Source organism: Nipponia nippon, unplaced genomic scaffold, assembly GCF_047370975.1.
Source record: "Nipponia nippon isolate SJK-2023a ecotype South Korea unplaced genomic scaffold, ASM4737097v1 scaffold_1, whole genome shotgun sequence".
NCBI lineage: Eukaryota > Metazoa > Chordata > Aves > Pelecaniformes > Threskiornithidae > Nipponia > Nipponia nippon.
The window spans coordinates 113801801-113822535 of record NW_028262290.1 but is presented as its reverse complement, the minus strand read 5'-3'; the positions used below and the strand labels follow the sequence as shown (position 1 = coordinate 113822535).

Below are 20735 nucleotides of genomic sequence, written 5' to 3'. Positions count from 1 at the left end.
GATAGATGCTATATTTGGTTTTTCTTTTTTTCCCTGTAGCTTTTTTTTTTTTTTCTTTTTTTCTGGCAAATCCTAAAGGAACCAGTCTATTCCGTAGTAATCTCATTAAGTCAAGACAGGTCTGAATTATGTTTCTTTTTTATTCCTTCTTTCCAGCTTTACTGCAAAGCTCAAAAAAAATTAACTCAGATTTTCAAAAGCACTAGAACTCTTACATAGATCCAACGGACTGTGTAAGTGAGACCGTGGACAGGGTATTTCCTAATGCAAGGATTTCTCAAGAAAGGTCCAGGAGCTTTCCAGAGCAGTCAGGTAAGATTTTATGGCCAAATTCACATACAACATAAGGTGATGCCACTCTAGTAAAGGCAATTCAAACACAGTGAAAAAGCAGCTCCTTATACCAAAGCTGAATTTCACAGAAGTTATTTTAATGGATTCTTTTTTTCTGAAGTAATTATTCACTCTTTGTTCCTAAAAGAGAGAGAGAGAGGGAGGGAGAAAAAAACCTGTACAGATGTCAGACGCTCATAAAGAGGAATTCTTCTATTTTGGTGTAAATTCTTTGCAGATTACACCATGGATTTGTCTCCTTTGCAAATTCATTAAAAGAGAGAGAGAAAAAGCATATTTTTTTCCCCCAGAGTGAAACTTTTTAATTACAAGCAGGGTTTCAGAGTGGTATTAGAATGACATATAATGAAAGAGAAATCCAATATTTGCAGCTATTTTTAAATGCAGCAAAACAAGGAAAAAATTTTGCCTGTACTATATGTTGAAGAGAATTACTCTCCATCAAAAAAAAGAAGTCTCTCTCCATCAAAAATCAGAAGAACCAAGAGCATCATAAAATCAACAGTTAATGTGTTTTTAAAGCAACATTTCGCTTGTGAAATTTCAAAGGAAAAACAGCAGTTCCTCCCTTTTCTTGCTCCCACCAGTAATGCTCAAAAAGAAATCTGCAACTTCTACTTCTCCATGTTTCTAATCCACCAAGACTGTTTAAAGAAATAATTCTTTTATATGGAGCATTTCATCAGATGGAAGTGAAATAAATGGAATGGAAAGGATGGAAAACCCCAAGTAAACTCTTCTCTAAATCATGTTTATTTGGACTTGAAATTTAAAAATGAAAAGAGTTGAATTGAGACACGCTATTGGGAATCTCTTGTGGAACAGCCTGTGTGGCACTTCCTTCTTAGGAATCTCTGGCACTGGCAAAAATTCCTCTTTGATTCATCCCTGCTGCTTTTCTCTTAGTTGAAAAGAGAATTTCTAATTAACCCTTTCATTTCTCTGACCCCTCTTGGAAATCCAAAGGCCATAAAGACTCCTCACCACTGCAAACCTGGAAGGATAAATTTTGCCTCCCGTACACAGTCCTGAGAGCACGGCTCACAGAAACACAGGAGCATTGCAAAGCTCACACAGGTCACATCTGCTCGTAACGGGCAACCACCCAAGCAGGAACACAGGGCTGTGCTAGCACTGCGTGGACACTTAAAACCTGAGATTCATCAAGATGACACTATTTCCACACCAACTACAATGCCGTGATTCTCTCCTTTTCCCTCTCTCAGTATATGAGCCTTTTCTCTCTTCCTCCCCATCTTTGGGGACTTGTGTTTTCCACAGAAATATTTTTCTTCTGTAACTTGCCAGTTTTATCTCATGTCACAGATGCGATCCCCTTGCTTGGCTTGTCTTCCCTCGCCATGCAGTTGCACTACAGACCCAATGGACCTGTTCATCCAGCAGCGAGCCCGAGCAACCTGCGGCAGCAGTGTGTCTTGCAGCAGTATCACCGCGGGGCTATCAACAGTAGGCTCCTGGGGAGCTTTCCTCAGCAAAAGGACAACTGGGAACTGAGCCACATGCAGCTCCCCAAGCCAGCCCCAGCTGAGTCCTCCCACCATGATGCCACACCAGACCTCTGTTTTCTTTCACTCAGCTGCCTGTTCCCCAGGAGCTGAATTAGGCAAGATGGCCACACAGCTTCACAGAGGCGGCTGAAATACGTAGGTTTAATTAGAAAAATGCTTTTCTTGTACACAGGAGATTTCTGCTGGGAACCTCCAAACGCCTATGCCAATGAACCAGAATCAGGTAACCTTCTGCCCAGTCTTTTCCAGGAGGCAGCTACCCACTCTGCTCGAGGGGAGGCTGAGTGCAGCTGAGTTTGCATCACATGTCACTCAGGTGGAGAATTCACAACATCGAACACTGTGAGCAAAACCAGCCCCTCCAAGGCCCCATCATTACAAGGTCCTCCACACTCAGTGGTCGGACAGGTTAGGGTTTCCGAGCCAGGTTTGCTTTGAGTGCTGGAAGTAAGGAACAAACAAGAACCTAATTTTAATCTTACAGAGGAGCCTAATGAACAGGGAATCAGTTAGAGGAGCCCTGAGGGAGATTCATTACCTGAACAAGGCCTCCAGCAATTCAAAAACATAAGGACCATAAAGATGGTTTAAAATAACATTTACCTCATTCCTGACCAACACAAGGGAAGGGATAAGCGTGAATAAGGGCGGCAGTTGTGACTCTGAGACCACTAGCTAAAGGTTGTCTTCCAAATCTAAGCATTGCCAACTGAAGGCTATCCCATAGTCAGAGGTTTGCCAAGGAGAAGGGTTGCATGAGCTTCAGGCAAAGGCAGTCAGTCAGGCAGTCAAGCCACCTATATCAGCTGCTTGAGCTTACGCAGCTGACTTTGCTTGAAGCCCATTTAACAAGTGCTTCCTGGCTCCTTTCCACTGGCAGAGCTCAGGAGACAGGAACGTATGCAAGATGGGAATATCGAACATCTGGGGCTGGTAACATCTTAACCAGCACAGCTGCCGGCAAAGTGAATATCTGTCTGTTGCCCAGGTCTCCTTTCACGAAGGAAAATGCTCTCTCCCACAGGCTCATCTGTGGACAATACAAGTATCTTCTCCCTCACTAAGAAAGGACCTTGGCTGTGGTTAAGTTTGTCTACAGTGTAAATTAGCCCATGCAATGGTCTGTGTTGCCACGGCTAGATTGCTTTGGATATCAAAGCTAACTTGAGTATGCTGCAGCGTCAAGCACACCTAACATTTTTATTGCAAGTTTTAGTGTAAATGAGCCACAGTAAAAATGAGAGGAAACAGCACCGAGGAGAATATTCTCTGACTTTTTAGCATGACCAGTACTACATATATGCTGGATAATAACGATGTGATTCCCTCAGACCACTTTCTTTCCTAAAGAACATGACACATGGTTTGGTTCTTAATGTTTAAACTTTTTTCCACCCAGGAATTAAATAAGTTGTCAAGCAACTCTCCCATACGCAGGCAAAGCCATTGTTTATGAACTGTCTGGGGCCTGCTCTGAAGCACCGTTGAGGATTTGGCAAGCCTCTTAGACCCAGCTAAGAGTGTCATGTACACCCCATATGCACTGACTCATGCATCATGCAGAAGGAAATGCTACCACCGTCAAAGGACGTTTGTTAAGACACGGAGAATTCCAGATTTAGGAAATTCAGAGCCCCGGAGCAGATCTTAAGCCTCATGCCAATCCTGCCCGAGAATGCAAACCATGTTACAGCATTGCTACAGCAAGAGCAGTGTCAGGCAGGAGGGAGACGCTTACCACCCAGCATTTATCAGGAATCTTTCTGGTCTGGAAATATCCTGTTCTCATGCCTCCCAGGCACTGCTGGCTTCACCCAGCATGAAATCACCGCTAACGCTGCCTGTCTCTCACAGTAGTTTATTTCACTCCAAGGTGCAATCAATTCTTATTTTACTCCAACTCACATATTCCTACTGGTGATGTCTTTAGGCTCTCCTATTCTCATGACATCGGCAAGAGACTGTCTTGCTCTTACTAGCCAACAAAGTTTTCAAATAACTGTGTCTGGAGAGGGAATTCCTGCCTGAGAACACAAGAAGCCACTTCTCTCTCTGGCTGCTTCGCTACTACTTCTGTCAAATTCTGTTCAGCTTCCCAAGCAAAGGCACTTCTGCCTGTTATCCTCCTGCCTGTTCTGCCTCCTCTCCAGCTCAGTACAGCACAGCTCAGGGCACCTCTAATTCCCTTTCCACTATTGCAAATTACACAGAAATGATGTGCTTTCTACCAACAGAGAAAGATAAACACATTTGTGCTCTGTTTTTTTCCTCACTTGGCTAAATACATCTCTGCTATTGGTCTTGATGGTCTGTATTGCAAGAGGAGCAACAGGGGAAAAAAGTAACGATCCTTTTACCAAATTCCTCAGTATAATGATTCATTCTTTTAATACATTTCCTGTGTTTTGTGAATTGTCCATGTTTTAGGGGAAGGTAAATAAATCCTGCAACTCACATAAGTGTTCTATTTTTGACAGTTCACAAGGATATCAGATTAATCGACAGCATTCTGTATCACAAAAATACCGTGCAAGAAAAGGGGAAAGCCACGCTCCCTGGGAAAATGCATAGAGATTAAGTGTTCCAGTATGAAATATATTTCACTGCTCTCCTGCTGGCTCTTTGCCTGCCTTCATGTGGGGAGAAAGGATAAGGTGTGAAGCCAGATCAAGCTTCCTCTTCTGTCTCCAACAGGACAAGCCACAACCAAGGAAAAAGCACTGCAAATAAGCCCTGCATACAGATGCTTTTCAAGAAAGCAGGACGGGCAGTCCCAGTGGAAGGTGAGCTCATACTTGGTTGGCCACATGCCCATTTTCTCCAGAGAAGGTGTTACCAGTCCAGGGATATAGCTGTAGTTGAAGTCATATGGACCTTTCCCTACTTCCCAAAATTCTTCTTCATTAAGGCTATCACTAAAGTAACACGAAAACAATTATTTCATTTTTAACAGCTACAAGTAATGTGTTTCACCATCCACAGCTAAACTCAAGAAAATTCAGATATAATTTTTAATCTTGTTCCTCTTGCGACTGGCGTATCTGCTAGGACATTTCCTTCAAAGTGAGGCAATGCTCTGCTCACAGGATGCAAACTCCTAGAACTTGTCATGTTTGTCCAGTTTTCATTTGTAGCTATTTAATGCTAGCCTAACATCTGTATGTCACATTCTCTCCTTAAAACCATAAGTGCTTTTCAAAGCCTGCCATATGCCAGAGTTTTCTCAGTTATTGCTAGTCACTGGAAGATGTTTCTTCCTCTCTTAGTTTTTGGAACGTCAGCTCTGTAAGTTACCCAAGAAGGTGCTGCAGACGCAAACACTGCCATGCTCTGGCTACCCTGCAGTAGCTCATTGGAGAGCTAGCACTTACAGAGAGCATCCCATTATCCCAGTTAAAGGATGTCCCACTGTACAGTAAACATCACCAAAAGGGTGGTCAGGCATTGGAACAGGCTGCCCAGGGAAGTGGTTGAGTCTCCATCCCTGGAGGTATTTAAAAGACGGGTAGACGTGGTGCTTGAGGACATGGTTTAGTGGTGGACTTGGCAGTGCTAGGTTAACGGTTGGACTTGATGATCTTAAAGGTCTTTTCCAACCTTAACGATTCTATGATTCTGTGTGCCACATCACTCAGAACCAGCCTTGTCAGCAAGAGAAAACAAGGGTTAAAACAGCATGTTTACTTAAAAGAACAGACTAGCAGTAGTGGAGTAAAGATACAAAAAAAAAAAAAACCAACCCAAATGCATGATTAAGCTTTTAGTAAACAACAACTGATCGCCCTTCAGCTGCCCCAATATCTTAGGCACCTTCCACTTCTCCCAAATTAAACCAGTCCCCTTCTGCATCCTGAAGACAGACTCTGTAGCCTCTGCTGCCTGAGACAGCACTGGCCTCCACCCCTCCACCTTCCACTGTGCCCTCTCAGAGCAGCAGGAAGGCCCAGAGCAAAACCCGTGACATCTTCTAACTCCATCCAAAGCTAAAACTCCTTGTTTCCTCTGACTTCTTGTAACTGTGTGATGGTGCTCTACGTAATGCTGCAGGGATTAAGTCAATCTGTCCTCCCCAAGGTTTTATAATTGATATTTCCACTATACTTTTTAATTAGCATAGTCCTGGCCTCACTGTAAGCATCTCTTACAGTCTTCTGAAAAAACAGTGGTAAGACTTTATACGTTGTATTAGGAGGAATACTAAATTACCACCTCCTTATAGCTACTACTGGAGACAAGCCACTTGCCCAGATGAACCTTTCTTCTGCCTCCCTCTGCGAATCCTTATGTCTGAACAAGCAGAGGATTCGGATATACAAAGCACTTGAACAGCTTAGTGCAACAACAGGCACAATGGAAAGGCGTCCGTAAAAGCCCTAGTGAACACAAAGACACTGGTTAAGTAGCCCAAGATATTTCTTTTAAAATAGTCACTTGTGAGTGAATCAGTGATGACTCAAAGAAAACAACCCTCTTGTCTCCCTATGAGAAGTCAAGCACATGGCAGCCAGGGTTGCCCCAACAGAAACTCAGGCAGGTAGCTTCCCAGGATTAGCAAGTCATTCTCTGCTAGAGGGAAAAGGAGAGAAAGAAAAGAGAAAAAGGAATAAAATGTCTACATTTTATTCTACATGTCTACTATACCATCTCCAGGCCCTTCCCTTCAGAGATGATGGAAATAAAATGTGAATGGGAATTACTAGGGCATAGATTGCTTTTCCTTCTAAATTACAATAGTACTTCGCACAGGCCCTCCTAATTATTTACTTCATGGGGTGGATCCACCTGCGAGCTAGTGTAAAAGAACAAGGGGAGCAGATGCCTGCTGGCCCTGCTGCCCCTTAGGACTAAAAGAGGAAGGCCCATCACCCAAGAACCTGTTTTCTGTTTACCAGGATGGTTACAAACATCTCCAGTCCCTTACTTCCTTCCCAGCCTTGCAAAAGGGTAAGCGTTAGCAAGCTTAAAGTTGCAGCTTAAATTTGTCCCCTACATGCTGACTTCGGTGGCAATATGAACACTGACTAGCTAACCCACACAGGACTGTGGCTACTGACCAGCCACCACCTCCTAAGCAAAGCACCCTACTCGGTAACCTACTCGTCCCATGCTGTTGTCAACATGCTTCACTGCGTGGGCACGCCTTACACATCAAATTAGCTGAAGAGAAGGTAAGTCGAGCGTGGATAACCCTGCAGCAAAGCCACCTCATCCTGTTAACTGCTGCAAGGAGGCAGAGAGGCTGCGCTGAGCAGCGCTAGCTGCAGCAGCTGCTTGGGAGTCCGCTGCGTGCGCAAAGACATTTCAGAGCTCTTTACGCATTGTGAGCTAATGACTGGTGATTTCATTTATCTTCATTATGATAATAAATATCAACTCAAACTTAGCACTTGCAGCTGACTGGACTCCAATTCAATACTGCCTTTTTTAACTCCCCAGTGGAGCACAACTGTTTAGATTTCTTTCCTTTGTATTTTCTTATCATTTTAATTAGGCTGAAACACAAAAGCCATATATGAATGCCTGTCATTCCAGTATTGCAAATTTTTTATCAATCTATACATGCAAAAGTTTATCTCAAAAACTGCACTGTCACCAGAAATCAAATCCAAGTTTTACCCTGCTGACCCAAGTTTCATTACCAGAGAAATGATTATGGGGAGAGGTGAGAGCAGAGAATAGGAACACTATTAAAAGGCATCACTCAAGCACCTACGTGGTAACACCACCAGCTAGGAAGTCAGCTCTAACAAAAAACAAAAGTCAAGTACTTTCAGGTACTAGGAAATTATACTTCCATTGGGTTTTTACCGTATGCAGAAACAGAGCTGATGGAATCTCCGAATATGGTTCTCATTAAATGTCTGTTACTAAGATTAATTGTCTGTTTAGTTTTTGGCCATTTCTCTGCTTAGGAGGTTCTGAACTTGGGGACAGCCCATTGGGCCACTTGTAACACTTCACGGCGCCTTTCTACTGGTACAGTTATCTCCACTTGGGGTAACTTCTCCTTTCGTATCACTCCGAACTAAATTTCACTTTCTGCAGCCCCATGTGCCGCTGAAAACAGGTGAGCAAACACCTTTCGGCCGGGCTCGGTGGCCGGCAAGGCTAAGCCTCCCCACGCAGCCCAACACTGCCTCGCGAGTGGCTCCAGCAGGACCAGGGGATAATTTGGCGGCCGTTTCCCCTGCCGCTTGCTTGCCTGCCTGCTTTTTGACGATGGCTCTTGTGCACGCCTTGGTGCAACACCTCTCCTCACAAGGCCTGACCAGGGCTGAGCCCACCGAGGCGCTGCTGAGGTAACCCTGCCAAATCCCGACTTAGGAAGGCCAGCCATTTTAACAATTCATTCTTCACTGAAGAAGTTTTAGCTCTCTGGCTGTCTTCTCACTTTATAGCTCCAGGTCTTTAAAAAAAAAAAAAAATCTGCAATTGCAAACCTATTTTCATACTGTTTTTAAAGTGACCAGTTAAAAAGGGCCGTGACGCCAGACTAGGCCGCCCTCCCCCCCGCGCCTCCCGCAGGAGCGCTCCCCGCCGCCGCCGCCAGGTGGCGCTGGGCAACAGCGCGGAGCTCGCGCCCGCCCGGCGGGGACGCGCCCGGCAGCGCCGCCTGGCGGCGGGGCGGGGGTGCGTGGGGACACCCAGGGGACAGACACCCGGGGGACGGACAGACACCCGGGGCCACACAGAGAAGGACATCGAGGGACGCACAGCCCTAAGCGCACGCACACATACACACAAGCACATAAGCACTCATGCGCACAAATACAGGCACGCACCAGCACACACACAAAATCACATATACGCACGTACGCACGTATATGCATATAGAGGTACCCACGCACACTCAACTTTTTCCATTTCACTGGGAATGTTCCAAGTTTTTTTTTTTTTTTAAAAAAAGCCATCTCCCCCCCCCATCATATTACTTTTTTGCAATATGGCAAAACAATCCATTTAGACTAAATTTTCCATTCGGCCTCTAGGCATTACGCAAGATGTTACTGTAAAGTTTGCCAGTGTTTGCTTTTGAGTATCAAAACAGTAAGTTACAAATGCAGGACTCAATCTACCCCTGAGTTAACACCACTGAAATGAACCTAATTAAATCAGGAAACTATGGGTTGTGCGGGATTACATGAAAAACAACTTTGTTTTGCAAAATTTAGAGATAGCACATAGCAATCTCCAAAGACAGCAGTCTGCTGTTTTGACAGCACTCTAGCAATAGGTGATAAAATTATGCAGTGGACATAATTAGTTTCTCATTTTTATACCACCCAACCCAGCTCCCAGATTCCATTTTTACGAACAAAATTATCTCAATTTTATCATAGAAAACCACATTCATTTTAATATTTGTAACCTTTTAAGTGCAGCATTGTTTAATTCAGATAAAAGGAGGAGACCTCAAGTCTAAATGAAATCGGGTTTAAAAGTGCTACAACAAACTTCTTCCCTAGAGCCAGGGTTTCAAAGCCAGTGCTGTTAAGATTTATTCACTCGAGTATGAGGTGGTGGTATTCAGCACTGTCTTTTTGAGGCCATTTAGATTTTGGAACTGAAAGCCAAAACTAAGAGCACAATCATAAGCTACCATGTTCGAAAATTTCCATCCTGTTTCTTTTCAGTGCTTTCCTTTCTGCACTGAAATGTTGAAACCCTGAGTCCTCAAAAAAAAAAAAAAATCATTTCTGTCATCAGACTGGAGAAAAACATCTTGATAATATTTCACAGGGCTGACATGTCCTCATTCTGGTGTTCCAGCTGTTGAAGACAAATTGTCACACTCCTACACATTTTTAAAGTATTGATTCTGATTTATTAAACTAATAATTTTGCAAGCTATTATAGAAGACTAAATTTTATCCAAATTACTGTTCAGCATTGGGGAAATGGGGAAGCGAAGTTTAATAAATTCAGTATTATACACTACCCAGAGATTGTGTGCTTAAATAATTTTTAATTAATAATATTAAATTGTTATTTATTCTGTAGTTGAACCACAAATATGCTTGTTGGCATTCTAGATATGAATATTTCAGGCTATTCTGACTGGGCATGTATGGTATGCTACATTTTATTTTAGTTTTCCTTCCATGGGCAAGTGTCATCCCTAGGAGAAAATCTTCCATCTGATAAAAGTTGATATGAATTTCAAATGAGATTTTAGAAATTATTTTTGTGATATTGACTTAAAGCTCCTACTCCCAGTATGACTGGTTTACTTTGCTTGCAAGATCACAAATACTGTATAAATCCCATACACCAGAAATTATGAATTCTTTTTTTGCCTTTGCTTTCATCTGCCCACCTCCAGGACACATCTTATGCGTGCTTCCCCACTTTAATAAACATAAGTATTTAGAAAAAGATAGAGTTCAAAATGAAGGAGAGATGAAGGAATTTGTGGGGAGCTGGAAATTGCAGATTTTTATCTCTGTACCATTTGGATACCTCTGGGTTTTCATGGGCAAGCTGGCACCTTCCCTTGCTGTAGCAGCTCCAGGGTCCCAGTGAGTCTGAGCCCTGCTTGCTCCCCTTGGAGCACCATGCGCTTTACGTGTTGTTTTGCAATCACTACATCATGAAGGAAAAAATTATTCCCTAAGCACGACTTGGCTCCCTTCCGCTAAACCTTGTCATGTCCTGAGAAGGGAACATCCTCTCTGTTTCAAACCCATTTCCCTACATGAAATGTCAGACAGGAATCAAAAAATCATTATAATCAGGGTATACCAGGCTACTCACTAAAGTCTGAAAAGCAGTATCAGGGAACGAGCAAGCAAAATCCAAGTCTACTTTGGGAACTTTGCCACCTTCTCTTCCCGTAAGTTTGAAGGAAGTCTGAGATAAAGGATTTCCCAGAGACTGAGAGTAATGAGAGGCAGCCAGATAAGATATTTAGAAATAGAAATACAGACAGGCACTCATTATTAAAACTGCAAAAAAGTACTTTTGGTCATTAGCTGTATTAATAGCATCTTTATTAGCCTCTTATCTGACGGCAATAACACTCTCGGGGAACAACAGCAAATGTGCTACACAAGTTGACAAGATTTCTGTTGATGTACAAGCATGCTTCTTCTCCCTCCATCCCCCTCAGTCCTCAAATTAGCCTGTAACTTACTCCTCATTTTATATAATTGCTTGCTGTTACCTCTGCTGCACTGAATACTCAGGAAGCAAGAATGTGTCCTCCAAACACCATAAACGCTAAAGCTTCAAGCAATGCCCATTTGAACACAGCATAAAACCCCACAGCCCATACTTCAGGAGGCAGAGCTATTACTGCTGACCACGAGGAATGTAACAACACCACAGGGAACGAAAATGCCTCTCTGGCTTGGTTTCTACCAGGTGTCAACTTTTATGGGCCCTATTCCCATTTAGCTACTTTAAAAAATGCTCAGTGTTAGAATCAGGTTCACAGTCAAAAAGACAAAGTCATAGTAGCAGATGCTGTGCAAATACTACTGATAAGAGATTTTACATGTGCATGTCAATTACAAAGAGCAGCAGATAGTAGAAGTTATAGGATTTTCCCTCCCTGTATGGTCCCAGACATGTGCATACCCATACTTGCTTAAGTGCAGCAGTAAAAAACCTAGATGGGGAAGGAATGGTAATTGCAGGAACCTTGGGGAATTAAAAAAACTGACCTCAAAAGACAGAGAGCAGGGCAGTTCAGCTGGCTGCTGAAAGAATAAATAGTGCATCAGCAACTGAGATTGCTAGGAAGAATTGCTATTCAGCTGCATCCAGGAGAAGGAAAGTTATGCTGCAACTAGGAGAGGGAGCAGAGAACAGACTGAGTGTTGAAAACCACAAAATCCTTAGACATCTTGAAATTAATTATTTTCACATACATTGTCTCATTTTCAAATTTTTGTTCAGCATGTTGAATACTTGGGTGCAAGGCAAAGGATGGTAAAAGGAACAAGACTCTCCCCGTTGTTATGCTCTCAGAGCTGAGGCCAGTGAAGAAAGGTACTATTGGCAAGGGTACCTTAGCTTCTGTCCTACTCTCAGAAAACTCATGGTTCTGGAGAAAGAAAAGAAAAAAAGGGAAAAGAAACCACAAAAAGCATGCAAGCTACTCAAATCCTTTTGGGCTCAGACACCTCAAACATCAGATCTGAGTCTGCTGGAAATCTGGACTTTGCACTTTCAATTGCATTGGCTCTGACACCCAAGTAGGGGGATAAAGAAATTACCATTTCAATGATTTTGGCACAAAATATTGAGTAATGCCGCTAAACTCCAGTTTAAAAAAAACAAACAAACAAACAAAAAAACACCAACACAAAACCCAACAACCCCCATCTGCTTTCTGTAGAAAATCTCAATGCTTCATTACAAAGCTTCTGGCAGAGAGCTGAAAACTTCTTGGGTTTTCAATGAAGCTTGGGATTGTCAAGTTTAATGGTGTTCTAGTCATGAACAGGACAGAAGTTAGGTACCGTGGGAGCGGGACTTCCTGGAAGAAAGTTAAGACATCCAGGCAATTTATATAAACTAGAGTTAGAAAGCATTTTTAAGGACTCACCTTTCATATTTAAGCACCTATGGTGGAAGCTGGGGGCTTACGTCCCACTGCTGACTCTAACCCCAAGTTGCCCGCAAGGATTTCTGCATCTTTCCTTCAGATTGATATACCCACAGCAGACTGCCAAAGATGTTATGATAGTTTGGCTCCTAGTCAAATTTTATTTCTGACAGGTTAAAGGCAGAATAAATAAATCACTGTCATGTCTCAAAGAACTTTTCTTTTTCTTTTCTGTTTCTCATGTCTATTTTGACAGCCAATGAATTATTCTGCCTATCCTGCTCTCAGCCTAGGAGGATGAGTTGTATAAAAAAGTTACAGCCTGTCACAATTTTGAAAATAATTTGCTGGGTATGATTTTCCTTCCCTTGACTATGCAATGTGTTTGTATCTCATCATTAAATAAGGCAAAAAAAGTAATAAATATGTTCATTAACACTTAAAAAGTTGATGGAATCCAAGGAGTCTTTCTATATGACTGGTTTGTTGTAAGAAACGTTCATTTATCACATATCCCAGCTGGAGAATAGTTTATCAGGCAGGGTTGGAAACTTGCTCCCTTATCAACACAAAATGCTTCCAGGGCAGAAAACAAAAGCAATGCTGTAGGAGGCAGTGGAAAGAGCAAGGAGAATTTAGGCAGACTGATAGCAAGTCAAGATGGAATTTGGCAATCACGCTAGATCTCAACAGCAATTCAAACTTAATGATCCCAAGTTTCACTTTACATTTTCTACAAAAGGCATTAAATATGAACAAATTCAATGCCTAAAGTATGATTAAGTAAAAAAATAAGGTACCCAAAGTGATGCAGAGGTCAGACTTGAGAGAGGGCAAAAAACTAAAACCTGAAGCCCCACATGTAGCAATGTATTGCCTGCAATCTTCAATTTTTTTCTTTTTTTTTTTTTCTTTTGAAAATTGGACAAAGGAAAACAAGTAGGTGTTATGCAGTTAATTAAACCCTCTTGTGTAAATTCATTTAGCAATATTGTGCATACTAAGACATCTTGTCTCAGGACACAAAGTGCTGTGTGCAAGTTTAAAATCATTAACTATTGTTATCCCATAACAACCCCCAAACCTGTGACATCCAAGTTTATTTAAACTGAAAGGCTGACAAACATGAAAGCCAAGCACTCCTACTCTTCTCAGCCTTTCCTTCACTGTAACACCAGCCAGAAGGGTCTTGGACTCTTCATAAAATGTGTGGCAAACAAAGGTCCTGTTAATTGACAAGCTATTGCTTTTACTGCTTCCTACCACAACTTGTGGGAATCTTTTAGACCCAAATCAATTCTGCACACAAGCGTTCCCACGAGATGCCACACGCATTCCCATTTGAAGCCACTTACAAGAAGTGCTACAGCCGTCTCACATAAAACCTTTGTCTTCACTGGGCACTTCTGAAACCACGTGCAACCCTTTCATCCCCTGCTGGCCAGCAGGTTTTTTTTTTTGTTTGTTTGCTTACTTTAACCAGGTTCTTTTTTTTTTCTGCCGTCTTACTGCTTTGTTTTCCCTCCAAGATGATAGTTTCTTGCCTTTGCAAGGAGTGAGTTATAGCAGAGATGTTTGCAGTCTTCATTGCAGCCCAATGCCAATAAAAAATAGTCCCCTCATCAGAGGCTGCCTGTTAACAGCTCTCCTTTATTGTTAAAGTTCTATGTACTTAATTATTCTTTGTCAATAAGAACAATCAATCTCAGCTTGTTAATTAGGAAAAGTTTAACAAGACAGGGGACAGATACCTGACGACATAAGCTCTGTTCCTTTGCTCTCAAGAACTACAGCAACCTACATTTGAGGTATAAGCCTTTATTATCACCATTTAAAAGTAGTCAACCTGCGTTACTTTTTTCTTTATGTGCTTTATGAGCACAAAATGATGGCTGCTCTGTTCATTCATTTCCTTTAAATGATAAGAAGTCCCGGACACTTTTTCTCTGTACTGCAAGAGGTTGTTCATGCAATGCACAGTTGCAGGGGCTTGTTAATCAGCATCTACTTAGGCCCTTTGGGTACCCAGGAAGTTTTAAGTTTTTCATGGCTTTTCATATCACTTAATCCATTAATTATTGCAATACCATCTTGGATCATCAAACTGGAAAGAGTCTTTGTCTAAACAAGAGCCTTATAAAGGCAGAGCTCCTTCCTCCAACTCCTCAGCATTTCCAGCAGGAAAAATTCCCCACAGAAATCTGGCAAATCACCCTTTTATGTTTCTTCACATTCTTCTTCCACACTTTCTTCTCTCAGGGACAGGAATACATGTCCTTATGATATAAAGCACAATAGGCACTCATCTTTGACTGGTGGCCATAGATGCCATCTCAGAAATAACAACAACAGGGTAGTGCTACCTGTGTAAAACGATGGAGAAGAAGGGAGAACAACAGCTGGAGGTAACCTCCCTGACTGCACAGCCCAAGAAGCATGGACCATGCTGAAGCACGGAAGGTAAATTTGAACTGCGTCCTGAAGAGAAGGGTTGAGCAAAGGGCTCTGAAGAAGAAAGGGATATGAGAAAGATGCTGCATGTTCCCAGCTTATGATCCTTAAAGAGTCACCTAGATCTTCAGGAAGCTGCTCAATACCTCTGCTCCCCTAGAAATGTGCCCAAACTGGGCACAGTCTCTTGCTGCACAGAAAGACTCCTTCAATCCTCACCAAAATTAAAAGTATGATGAAAGGTTTCTGCAGCCTGACCTGGGAACACACTTGGACTAGATGAGCTAGGAAGCTCTGCAGGTAGGAGAGATGTAGGATGAAATTCAAATATCCACAGAGGAAGGAAATGAGACCTTGCCACAGAAAGATGCTTTCTAAAGTCTGAGATTTGAAGTGCTTATTAATATGAATCATTTACACCGAATAATTACACTGAATTATGCTCACTTGCATTGCTATTCCAGAGTTTACTTGTATTTCAGAAAAACTGTGATTAATTTTATTTTTAACTTTACCCCATAACTTTTATTAAAATTATTTTAATTTTTTTCTCAAAGACACATATTTTGAGAAAATTATTGCATTTTTTGAATGAAATAAAAAAATTTTAAAAAGGCTATGCATGTCAGTGAGAGAAAGAAGAAAACTCACATTGTTTTCTAACCAGTATTTTTTTTAAATATCCAAACTGTTTTTTTTAACTTTGATATTTCCAAAATTAAATTAATTTAATATTTCAGACATGGCACATGTACTGTACAATCCCCATGGAAGTGGGTATACTTTTTGAAGTCTGAAGAAAATCAGATAAAGAAAGAATAAATAACAGGACACAGTCTATGTCTCTATGCTGCATTATTTTTCTTGCTGAAGTTCAGCGTATACCAAGTCCTTTCTCTTCCACGCCTAACTGTACAGCCATACTTCTTCCCCTACCTGGAAGATTGTGTTTTTATTAGGTTAGTCAGAAAAACAAACCTTCCAGCCTTGCAAAAAATCTGCAGACAAGCTTATGGGGGGTTCCCAGAGAGACACGGTGAGCACCCCTCCATATCCCATTTCTGAATGCTTACTGCTCTCCATTTGCATCCACTCTTAAGCCAACCACTTCTACTTATGTTGCTAACTTTGAGACAGTAAACACTCCTCCTACCAAAAGACCAACTCTTTGCTTTTCCACCCCTGACTACGACTCTTTGTCTACATTTCTTAGACCCCAAAACAGGGGCAGACAGTGTCTGCTGGAGTTTGGAGCTGAACCAAAACAGCTGGAGTACATGGAAATTTGGGAAGATCAGTGTTTGGCACTGCACTGAGGATGGAAATTTGAATTTGGACATAGCTTCTACTACCAGCCTTCACTGAGGATACATTTAATTGCATGTTCCCCAGAGTTTTCCAGTAGACTGGAGTACCTCCCCCGCAGTCCGTTGTGGTGGGAATGTATTTCAGCAGCTCCCAATATCTGTTAAAGCCAAGCCATTAAAGCAGTATCAGGGTGCTTTATCACCCAGCTGACTGCAGGGGCAGGATCCATCTCAGCTATCTTCAGCCATCTCAGAGGCCAGGGAGCCGGGTAGGCTCCCCCTGTAGTTAGTGGAGGAAGACAGGCATCTGCAGAGAGTAATCCATCCCACATCTCTCTCTCTCTACGTTAACTGAAGAGGAGCCCAGATAAGTAGCTCAGACCAGACACATTACTTCTGAACAGCTGGAGCAAGACAAGATGAATTCCACCCTCAGTGTCCAAAACACAAACATATGTAGTTTCTCATTACTTATCACAGTCGCAACGCCTGTTACTCATTGATTTAGGAACAGATTTCCTCGATGCGATTTCCTTTTCTTTGTGCAAAACTTTCATTATGCAGTTTTTGCACCCTAGCACTCAGAAACATAAGTGACGACATTTCCTGCACAGACCCACATGTACACCTGCAGACCAGGAGCTGTGTGCATCTTCAGGTTCAACAAGGCTAAGTGCCAGGTCCTGCACTTGGGTCACAACAACCCATGCAATGCTATAGGCTTGGGGAGGAGTGGCTGGAGAGCTGCTTGGCGGAAAAGGACCTGGGGGTGCTGGTTGACAGCTGGCTGAACATGAGCCAGCAGTGTGCTCAGGTGGCCAAGAGGGCCAATGGCATCCTGGCTTGTATCAGAAACAGTGTGGCCAGCAGGACCAGGGAGGTGGTAGTGCCCCTGCACTTGGCACTGGTGAGGCCGCACCTCGAGTACTGTGTTCAGTTTTGGGCCCCTCACTACAAGAAGGACATTGAGGTGCTGGAGCATGTCCAAAGAAGGGCAACAAAGCTGGTGAAGGGTCTGGAGGACAAGTCTTATGAGGAGCAGCTGAGGGAAGTGGGGCTGTTTAGTCTGGAGAAGAGGAGGCTGAGGGGAGACCTTATTGCTCTCTACAACTACCTGACAGGAGGTTGTAGCGAGGTGGGGGTCGGTCTCTTCTGCTAAGTAACAAGCGATAGGACGAGAGGAAATGGCCTCAAGTTGTGCCAGGGGAGATTTAGATTAGATATTAGGAAAAATTTCTTCACAGAGAGAGTGGTTAGGCATTGGAACAGATTGCCCAGGGAAGTGGTGCAATCACAGTCCCTGGAAGTGTTCAAAAAAAACGTGTGGATGTGGTGCTTAGGGACATGGTTTAGAGATAACCTGGCAGTTAGGTTAACGGTTGGACTCAATGATCTCAGATGTCTTTTCCAACCTTAATGATTCTATGATTCTATGATCTTGAGTCCCTCTGAGTACGCCTGAGCAGCGGTGTAGAAGCCCCCAATGATGCAAAGGAGATCGAGGCAGGATGCTTTTAAGTTCAGCTCTCCAAGGGTCCCAAACCCCTGTGCTCTGCTTCCAGCCATTTGCATTTCACTTGCTTCAAATAATTTTGGAAGAGCAGCTAAGAAGCAAAACAATGCTGCTTGGGGACAAAACATGCATGAACACCCTGCCAATGGTCGTCCCCACAACATGCCTCCCTGCAGGACAGATGGCATGACCCTCCCCGGTCCCAGCCCTTGACCATCCCAGCAATGCCATAACCCAGCCTCCAACCGTTTCCCATGCGCGTCCACTCCCCTTCTCCCTGCGGGGGTGTGGAGGAAGACAGGTCCTGGGCTGCGGCGTCTCCATAGTGCTGCTCGCTCTCAGCACGGTGGTGCCTCGTACCGCCGCATGCCTTGCATGCCGAAACGCACAGCGCCCATGGTCTGGGTAACAGCGGTGTGAGTCAAAAGGGGCTAGTTATAAGTTTGGATACTACCATTTAAAGATAAGCTTCTCCATGGTTACCGCTCTCACGCAAGGTCACTTTCCTGCCAAACCTCCTCTCCTCCCTCCCTGGCTCTCTCTCCTTCCCCCTCCACTATTTTTTTTTTTTTCCAAACGTGCTACATCAAAAGAGAAAATGAAAACATTTAAGATAATCACAGTCTGACTACTTTAATGCAGGCTGCAGGAAAGGAAACATGTAAGCCAAGTGCTCTCACTGTGCAAGCAGAAACACACTCTCGACCTCATAAATGTAGTATCTGAGAAATAACACTTGATTAAAGCAACCAGTCCTTCATTTAAGTAGGTGCTTATGGTAGGGAAAATATCCAAGATTTCTCTAGAACAGGCCGCTAGCCTATCACGAAAAGCAGGAACAGGCCAGACAGATGAATTATTGCGAGACAGCTGGGTTTCAGCCTGGGTGCGAGGAGATCCCTATTATCCCGTCCACCTTTCTTACACAAATGCCTCTCCCCAGAGAAACCGAGTCATTAAAAGCCAGCTCGTTCACTCCTGACAGGCAATATGCATTGAGTGAGAGGTGATACATTTTCATTTTCAGCAAGAAATCTTAGTCGCCCCAAGGAGCGGCTTGCTCAGGAGAACAGTAATGGAATACGGGGCCTTTCATCTCTGCCTCACCGCTGCGAGCGCAGTCTGGCTCAGTAGCAACCCAAAAGTTATTAGCTAATGGGTTGTTTTGGTGACCTACATGAAATGAGTTTGGTGGGTTTGTTTCAGCTTTCCGTAGATGATAACTAGAACCACAAGTGGTGTTAACCAGAAACCATATTAACGAGTTGAGCGTGTGGCCAGTAAGGACTGAGTGAATTGCCCATGCATAGCTGTGCCATTGCTTTCCCTATCCTTTGGGGCCGAGAAGTGTGAGGGAAGCCCCGCAATCGTCCGGTCTGTTCTGCTGAGACAGGATTCCCAACCCCTAAGGTCCCCACTTTGTCCTCATTTGCACAAGCAATGCGTGTTAAAAAAAAACAACAAAAAAACATCTTAACAACCGTTTCACATTCTTTAGGAGCTCAATAGTATCTAGTACGCACCTTTTTGAGCTGAAAATACCACAAACTTGAACTACCAAAGAGCTTTCCAAAGATTGGGCCCCACAGTCCAGGCCTGCTGACTTTTGAGTGCATCATTTTGCAACTGTAAAATTCCTTTTTTGTAATTAATTCCTCATTTTAACACATTTAGTGAGTGCGGGACAGCCCTACCTCTCTCTGGGAAAACAAACCCCAGCCATCCCTCCTTAATTTCTTCCTGTTCAACACTGCCTGCAGTCCCAACCTGAGCTACCCCAGGAACAGTTATGGCCTATGGAGTCCAGAATAATCCACTGTTAGAAAAGCTCGCTCCCAAGTAAAAATGCAGAATTCACCCTGAAGTGAAGGTGTCTTGAATCCTTATACCACCACCCCCTCCTAAATACCTTGACAATAATTTGTGCCACTTCCTCTGCCACGTTTCAAAAAAAACCTGGCTAAATAGTTACAATCTCAAATCCCAGAAAAATCTAATTCGGGGTGAGAAGCTATCTTTCATCTCTTAAAGCCTGCACAAGTTACAGCACATCACACACAAGCCTGTTCCCATTACATCACATTACTAGATAGGTATCTTTAAAGAAGACATCCACCAACTGCTTAGATAAGAGATTCACTGGGGACTCATTCCCCAAAGGGAATGGATGTAAAGCAGGCAGCAAACCACTGTCACAGCCCTGAGGATGCCCCCATTATTTGCTTCCAATTTAAATTACACAGAAATTAGCATGGGCCCGAATTCTGAAGGAAACAGGCAAGAAGCAGTAAAAAAAGGCGTTGCAGAGAGAGGGAAGGAAGGTCAGGTGCAGCTTGCACACAGATGGCATTTCTTTTGCTGTTGTCAAGATTCAGAATTAGAGCTGGGACATTTTATACAGATGTCATTAACATCCAAAACTGTCAGACTGCCTTTCTTGGAAGGGATCTTTAAGCCTCTTGCTTGAGGCTTTAAATCTCTTACTATCAGTAGCTGATGTGTTTCCTCCCCTAACGTACCTGAGACTGGTAACTGTCAAGGAAAGACCCTCAGGTCTGACCCTATATATCTTGTATTTCTTCATCTTTTCTCCCCCAGATAGAGACACACACACACACGCTCTTCTCCGGGGCAATAGGCAATATCTATACATCACTTAGGAAAGAGCAAAGCACAGCCTGTAAAGACTCAAGCATGTCTCCACAGACTTCTCAACCATTCAGATCTGCCTTCCCCTGAGGAACACGACTAAGGAAAGCCAGAGTGTAAAGCTACTGCTTTACAGCTGAAGCCAAAGTGAGAGGGGGACCCATCGAGTACAGAGGGAGCAACGTTCCTCAGCCTGGGACAGAACGCATTCAGCAGAGCAGGAGCCCAGGGCGTATATCACTGTGACATGTGTGACAGCATACTTTAATTATTACAGAATTAAAACTTAAAAAAAAAAAAACCACCACCACCACCCCCCAAAAAAAAAAAACCTGAGCAGCCTAATTCTCCACAGTAGCAGTGATAACTTAGTGTAAATT

The 20735-nt window shown here is 43.1% G+C and overlaps 1 protein-coding gene across 3 annotated transcripts in view; it reads right to left on the bottom strand.

Moving 5' to 3' along the window:
* BMPER (BMP binding endothelial regulator) overlaps positions 1 to 20735 on the bottom strand; it is a 158596-nt gene that overhangs the window by 97087 nt on the left and 40774 nt on the right. The gene's annotated exons all lie outside the window — the stretch shown is intronic.